Below are 7,554 nucleotides of genomic sequence, written 5' to 3'. Positions count from 1 at the left end.
TTGAATTATGATTTTTTAAAAATGACTACTAATTATTAATAATATCTAAAAAACAAAAACAAATACTCCGTTAGAAACTATGTCACCTCAGTATAATTGGTTGACACCATTGTTTTGTTTTTTGAGTTATCATGTAATAAAAAATGAAGCAGAGGAAAGGAGAACAAGAAATTCAAACTTTTTGCTATGATACTTACAGATATTCACAAAACTTATGACTCAGTCATTACATAGATATTGTAATAAAAGGAAACACTGTTTAGTATTGTAACGTTCTGATGACCTGTTGAGGAGATATTGAAAATACCACTTCGATGAACAATCCGGACCATTCCTACATAGGTAGTGTTACCGCCTGCCTGATTTGGTTCTTTTTTATGTGGAGCGATGCACTGTGGTTTTACGTTTGATAATTCTTCGAAAAGCTACAAACTAAAATGTTTCCTAGGATTGGAAACATACGAAGCGCGTTCTCTGCAGCAACGGGTCGTGAACCATGCACTCTCGGATTCACAGTCCGATAACACTAACCGCTAGGGTACATTCGGAAAGTGTACACTAACCTACAGTATTTTCATACAGGTAATATAGGTTCTTATTGTCTATAAAGTTAGGAAGTCGAGGAAATACGCCGGAAATTACAAATTTTTATCTTTTTGCCAAATAATTATCATCTTTTATTTCTTAATAGCCTCTCGGATTTTAATACGAAAATAGTTTAGTGAAAAGAAAAATATCATAGTAAAGCCACATCACAACTATAAATATTTCTTGAACGCACTAATATATTACAGGCTGTTGAGCACGCGCATATTGATGTTGTTCCTCGTGAAATTTTGAGCAGACGAAAACCGACACCCGCGATGGCTGGACGCGTCACGTGAAGGGTGTGAAGGAACAAAAGAGTTCGTATACAAGTAATAATCTCTAATTTATCAATTATTTTAGTTTTTTTGTTTTAAACAAACGGGAATCTATATATGACAACATCTTCCTGGGAATTCAACAAAGAGGTATGATACGAATTATTTGTACGATGTCTTTCTGTGCGATCTTTAGACTAGTTGTTAGTCAGTTCTTTTCTAATCTATAACCAACTAAAGAAATATCTCACTTTCAAGAAATTATAAACTGAAAAATTTAGTGTTTAATTTTCATTGAAAAAATATCCTGTATTCCAGTAAGTTAGTTACGACAGATTGAATATGCAAAATAAAATGTTGAGTCATTGACACGGTTAACAGCCTATAACAGTATAAGATCATACAGTTATTAATTAATAACTATTTTAAATGCTTATATGCTAATTACCATCTAGCCATCTACTTTTTTATATTACGTGCTAATTTGGTGCCATCTTCAGTGACGTCTTCAGAAGAACTATTATTTGAGTTGGTAGTGGACGAAATGAACGTATGTCTTCTTGATGAAAAAGCGTGCGTTATCCACTCGACTGGAGTCTTCTATATTAGAACTTGAATCAACTAAAGCCTATTTGAATGTTTTCAAGAGGACTCTCTAGGTTTTACCGACTTCCATGTTATTGCTAGCTTGATTGGGTGTTTTTCAGTTAGGTGGATGTAGAAGGCTTCGTCATTTTTTTTCTCGTGTGTGTGATTCATGTCCTATTATTTCAGTATTATTTTAATTCCCACAAGAAAACGTTTAGTGCTTAATTTCTATTACAAACAAAGGGTTACCAGATTCTTCTTCACGTTACTGAGATTAATACATGGCTAGAGAAGAATGACGTAGTTGATTGAAGCAAATATCAATTTACAAAGCAACCAAGGCATTTTTCAAAAAATTAATTTAACTTAAAAATATTTAAAACAAGTTTCGGATCTCAGATTCGGAGAAATAAAGCAGAAATTAAGCACTGAAAATGTTTAAGTCACGTTTTACACTACTGAGAAGGTTAGTCATAAAATTTCGTAGAAACCTAACTTCACGAGTAAACCTTGCCTTTTTACTGATAAATGTAGAGTAAAAATAATTATCATATTAATAATATCCAAAATTATTGCAAAAAATGCAGTAGCTGCTTCTGAAACTCACAACAATCAAGGATATGAAATCAGTTAAATTGCCATAAATGGTATTAAAAACCAGAGATGTTGAAAATCCGTTAAACTGGCATAATTTGATATCTAAAAAATGGGATTTTAAAGCTTACTTATATAGACCGTCGCAACAAAACTAACTTATAAGTTAATAAATCATTTTTGTATAATGAACTGACTCGAAGTAAATGGTGTCTTAAATCAATATACAAGAAACTGAAACCTATAATGATTAGAGCGCATTTAATCATCAGCTGAACATAGTCATTGCTAAAAGTATTTTCAGGCATAATTCTAATAATATCTTACGAAATTCAGTCAACTTAGAACATTTAGAACTAACCCCTAAAGTACCGTTCCCCCTCCCTAAAGCTAACAACACAAAGCAACCTTCATAAACGTTAAAACTGGTAATGACAATAATATTTAAAATCATTTTAAGCAGTATTTCTAATTAAATTAATTAATATAATTTTGAGTATTTCATTTAATTACGGGCATCTAACAAATGGGGATGCGGAAAACTATCTTAGTAGACTAGCTGGGATTTCTGGAATAGAAATATCAAAGGGAATTTTTGGGTAAGAGCTAGTAACATGTCTTTTGAACCTAATTTGGATCCGCTGAATCTGAAAATTCTTGTCACCAAACTCATCTTGGAGTGTTTAGAATTTCTCATTTGTGAAAGAAAAAAAAAAACACCAACAAGAAAACGAAAATACTGTGCCATCTTCGGTACTTCAGTATATTTTAGACACACTAATTCACGAAATAGGCCCGGCATGGCCAGATGGTTAGGGCGCTTGACTCGTAATCTGAGGGTCGCGGGTTCGAATCCCCGTCACACCAAACATGCCAGCCTTTGCCTGGTCCCAAGTCCAGGATGAGAAAGGGGAGGGTTGGGCGCGGGGCTAGCAACTCCACCCCGTAAAAACCAACCTGCTACATGTAACTGCAACAACACCTTCCGTTGGCGAGGTGTTGTTGCGGCCCTATGCTCCACTGGGAATTTACAGGAATAAAAAATAATAATAATTAAAATTCACGAAATAAAGTGAAATTATTATATTAGTTTCGTATGTACTTGTAGAGTGTGTATTCTCTTAGCATGTATATACAACATTATTACCACAACACCCCTTATAGGAATTTTACCAAAACATATCAGTTAAGTGGTATAAAAATTACTATTTGACGGCCATTTTGTTTCCTGTAATTGAGCTTTAGAAGCAAACATTTTCGAACTTATCAGGTCCACATTATTCCAAAAGACCTTTTTTGTTTGTTTGTTTGAATTTATGCACAGAGCTACACAATGGGGTTTCTGTGCTCTGCCCACCACGGGTATCGAAACCCGGTTTCTAGCGTTGTAAGTCCGCAGACATACCGCTGTGTCACTGGGGGGCTCCAAAAGAACTGTTCTTAGTTTTAACCCTAAAATGTCTCCTGGTTTTTATCCAGGCTCCAACAAATAGGAATGTATAAATTCCACTTACTTAGTATGACTGATATCCCACAAACAGGGGTCTAGAAAACCCATTAAGTTAGTATGATTGACAAGTAGAAAATTAGAGATGTAAAAAGAAAAAAAACACCCCAGGGATGATGTTCCCAGTTCATTGTGAACAAAGATGTCGTCGAATAAGTTTGCACTATATGTCTATATGACGAAATTTATGAGTGGAGGTGGAAATGTCTTCTACTGGAAGGTTCAGATAGTTTCTGGAATATCAACAGGCCTGGGAGGTTCATGTCGCATGTGAAATAGCTACTAAATTATATAACTAGTAAAAGACAGTGGTTTCGAAACAGTGGGTCGCGAACCACTGTTCACAAGACGCGTCACGGTGTGTCGCAGAACAAGGCCCAGTAAAACACAAACATATATTAGTTTTAAAAATATTTATAATATAATGCTTCCAAAATGCTTTTGAACAAACAACTACTAAAGCACAAAACATAAGAACACTACTAGAGTTTACTGAAATATATTAGAACAGTAACTTTTCTATTTTCAATGGAATAGAGGTCCCAGAAAATTGTTTTGTTACTCAGGTGAGTCGTAAGTTGGGATAGTTTGAAACCTTGGCATAAGATGTATCTTTAGCCGGATATATTCAGATAATTTTTCTCAAGCTCTCTGCAGTTTCTGCATTTAGTTAATCACGTCAGTGCTAATCGGATGTCAGAAGGTCGTAAACATGTGTTAACCCTTTTATACAGTTAAAGTTACATTCCGTAACTTAAGTCTCAAGCTAGGATGTACGCAGAAACAAGTATAGACTGGCTCGAAATGGTTTAGAATTGTATGTTAGACAACTGATTGAAATATGCAACCAAACTAAGTCTTCAGTCTGAACATAAAAGTTGGATAGTTCAGTTAGTCTCTCCCTTATTTTGTTGGCTCTCTTGATTTTAATTATCTTTTTTTTTTCTGGTTTAGCTGTCGATCACAGCAAACAAGCAGTGGTCATACAAATTAGAAACCCAGCCAGTTTGGTAACATAACGCTGTGGTGTGGATAAATAATTTGATGTTTCTAAGTTTACTTATTTTCCATTGTTGTCCATATTTGGTTCATTCTTTACTTAACAATCTTGAGCCCGTGTTTTAAGGATACTTCAATTTTTTCAGTTGGTTTGTGGTGGTGTTAGATTTTAAACTCACAACACGTTTAACAGGTTACATTGGTTTCTGGATATAGAACATAAAAGCCTAATTTCTTTATTGACTTGGCAAGTTCAATTAGTTTCTGGAGGTGTGAATTTATTGTAAGTCTAGTATATTTATATAGTCTATGGTGAGAGGGAATGGAACTTTGATTTTTCAAAGATCTTACATTTTTAGCTGGTTTCTGAAGGTATGAGAACATAACCTATTGATGGGTCTGCCAGATTCAGTTAGCTTCTGGAGGCTTGGGAATATAAGCTATTGATGGGACAAGCAGGTTCAGTTAGTTTCTAGAGGTATGAAAACATAAGCTATTGATATGTATGACAGGCTCAGTTAGTTTATTCAGAAACAGGAACTAACGTTTTGTCAGGTCTAATAGATTAGTGTAATTTCTGAACGTGTAGAAGCTTAACTTCTTAGCCGATTTAATTTGCAGGTTCAGATGTTTTTGGAAATGTGGAAACATAAGTGTATTTTAGGTATGGTAGATTCAGTTGATTTCTATTGGCAGGTTCGTTTTTAAGATGTGGTAGTTTTGGCTCTCCACGGATCTGTGTGGCTTAATTGTTTTCTAAACGTGTGGGAGTTTTTAACAGATCTGTCAGTTTCAAATAGTTTCTGAAGACATGAAACCTACTCATGGGCCTGACAGATTCATTTGGTTTGTTTGTCGTATGGCGGTTAAATTATTTTTAGTCTCAATTCGTTCGTTTAGTTTTCTGCGATATGGAAGCTGAATTCTTGACAGTATAAATAGGTTCTGCTAGTTTCTGTGGGTTTAAGAATTTAGTTTATCCAAAGATTTGGAAAATTCATTTGTTTTCTGGGGCATGTGAACTTAAATGGTCGAAGGGCTTATTAGATCAGTTAGTTTGCTTACGTTCTCTCATTCATGTATAGAAAATGTTCAGTCTATTTCGCTATTGGTTTTTCTTTATTAAGCCCCCCAGTGGCACAGCGGTATGTCTGCGGACTTACAACGCTGGAATCTGGGTTTCGATACCCGTGGTGGGCAGAGCACAGATAGCCCTTTGTGTAGTTTTATGTTTAATTACACACAAACAAACAATTCTTTAGTAAATGATAGTTTTTCGAGTGTGTGTATACATGGGCGTCGGCAAGGGGGCACTTGCCCCCCTTGGAAAATGAGAAACATAATTATTTCTTTATTTATTTATTCAGCATATGTATATGATTTTTTTTATTCACTTCACAATCTCACATAACTTTTTCCCCCTCCAATGAAAACTTTCTGTGGACGCCCATGTGTGTGTATAAAGTTTTCGCATTAGATATTGGAATTCTATTTTCTCTTTTGATCAAGTTATTGCCTAAAATAATGTGAAAAATAGAATAAGTTTCCTACAATCTCATGATTTGTCCAAATCTCAACGATGTTTCAATCATCCTCTTTTGCTTCGCTTTGAAGTGCTACATATTCCAGAATTTCAAACTCTTCAGCTTTCTCGCACAGCAGAATCTCCATTCTAATGTATAAACCCTCTATAATCTATCTATCTAACGCACGTGGTTAAAGCTCGTTACAATATTGAATATTATCAATCGCTATCCCCTCCCACGTAAGAACCCATTTTAAACAGTAGATAATCGTTTACAAACACGTCGTCATTTATCAAAGTTTATATCACACTTCAAGAAACAGCTGCTTAGATCTACACACATAACTGTACAACATACTTAAAACATACATGCTTAGGCTTATACACTTAAATAAAAAATATGTTTATACTTTACGTAATCACAAATCATACTTTAAGAAATAGCTGCTTAAATTACACATAAACCTACACGATACTTCAAAAGGTGGTGTTTAGATTGGCACATAACCGTACAACACACTACAAGAAGGTGGTGTTTAGGTTTACACATAACCGTACAACACATACAAGAAGGTGGTTTTTAGGTTAACACATAAACCTACAACACATTACAAGAAGGTGGTGTTTAGGTTTACACATAACCGTACAATACACTACAAGAAGGTGGTGTTTAGGTTTTCACATAACCGTACAATACACTACAAGAAGGTGGTGTTTAGGTTAACACATAATCGTACAACACATTACAAGAAGGTGAGGTTTAGGTTAACATATAAACCTACAACATTACAATAAGTCGGGGTTTGAATTGTTGTTTGTTTTAGAGCAAAGCCACATGGGGCTATCAGCTGTGTCCTCCGCGAAGATTCTAACCCCGGATTTTAGCGTTGTAATTCTGTAAACTTACCGCTGTTCCAGTGGAGGACCATCGGTGTTTGGATTTATTTGAATATATCCCTACGCCGCAGTTCACAATGATTGTCTCATCAAAATACAGATGATAGAAAAACTGACAAAATATTTTAAACTTTCACAAACAAACTACAGGGATTCATTCACAAGACAGCATGTCATTATAAGACATAAAAAATAGTCTACAGAAGTAAATGCACGTAATATTCTTCAATTATTCATGTAATTGTTTTTTGTTTGTTTTTCATATTGATATGTGTTTCAAAAAACAAAGAAAGTATCGCGTCAAAGTAGAGCAAGTGATCACGTTTATGACACACGTCGAGCCCCTCAATGGCACAGCGGTATGTCTGCGGACTTACAACGCTAGAATCCGGGTTTCGATACCCGTGGTGGGCAGAGCACAGATAGCCCTTGTGTAGCTTTGTGCATAATTAAAAACAAACAAAAAACAAACACACACACGTCGATGTGCGCAGCCATCATTTTTTTTAAAGAAGGGACTCACTTCAACCTACCAGTTTCTCAACGATATATTATAGTTGATAATAAAACAACATAATATT

The 7,554-nt window shown here is 35.0% G+C and overlaps 1 protein-coding gene across 1 annotated transcript in view; it reads left to right on the top strand.

The window, feature by feature from the left end:
• Positions 1-857: 857 nt before the first annotated feature.
• The window catches only part of LOC111089656 (calcitonin receptor-like), a gene marked incomplete at its 3' end in the record, with an annotated part of 33,128 nt that continues 26,431 nt past the window's right edge, over positions 858-7,554 (top strand). Inside the window, exon 1 of the mRNA XM_022402546.1 lies at positions 858-1,013. The remainder of the gene's footprint in view (positions 1,014-7,554) is intronic.

The sequence above is a fragment of the Limulus polyphemus genome, unplaced genomic scaffold (assembly GCF_000517525.1).
Source record: "Limulus polyphemus unplaced genomic scaffold, Limulus_polyphemus-2.1.2 Scaffold6928, whole genome shotgun sequence".
NCBI classification, from domain to species: domain Eukaryota; kingdom Metazoa; phylum Arthropoda; class Merostomata; order Xiphosura; family Limulidae; genus Limulus; species Limulus polyphemus.
The sequence above is the reverse complement of the archived record's forward strand: the minus strand, read 5'-3'. Positions and strand labels throughout refer to the sequence as shown.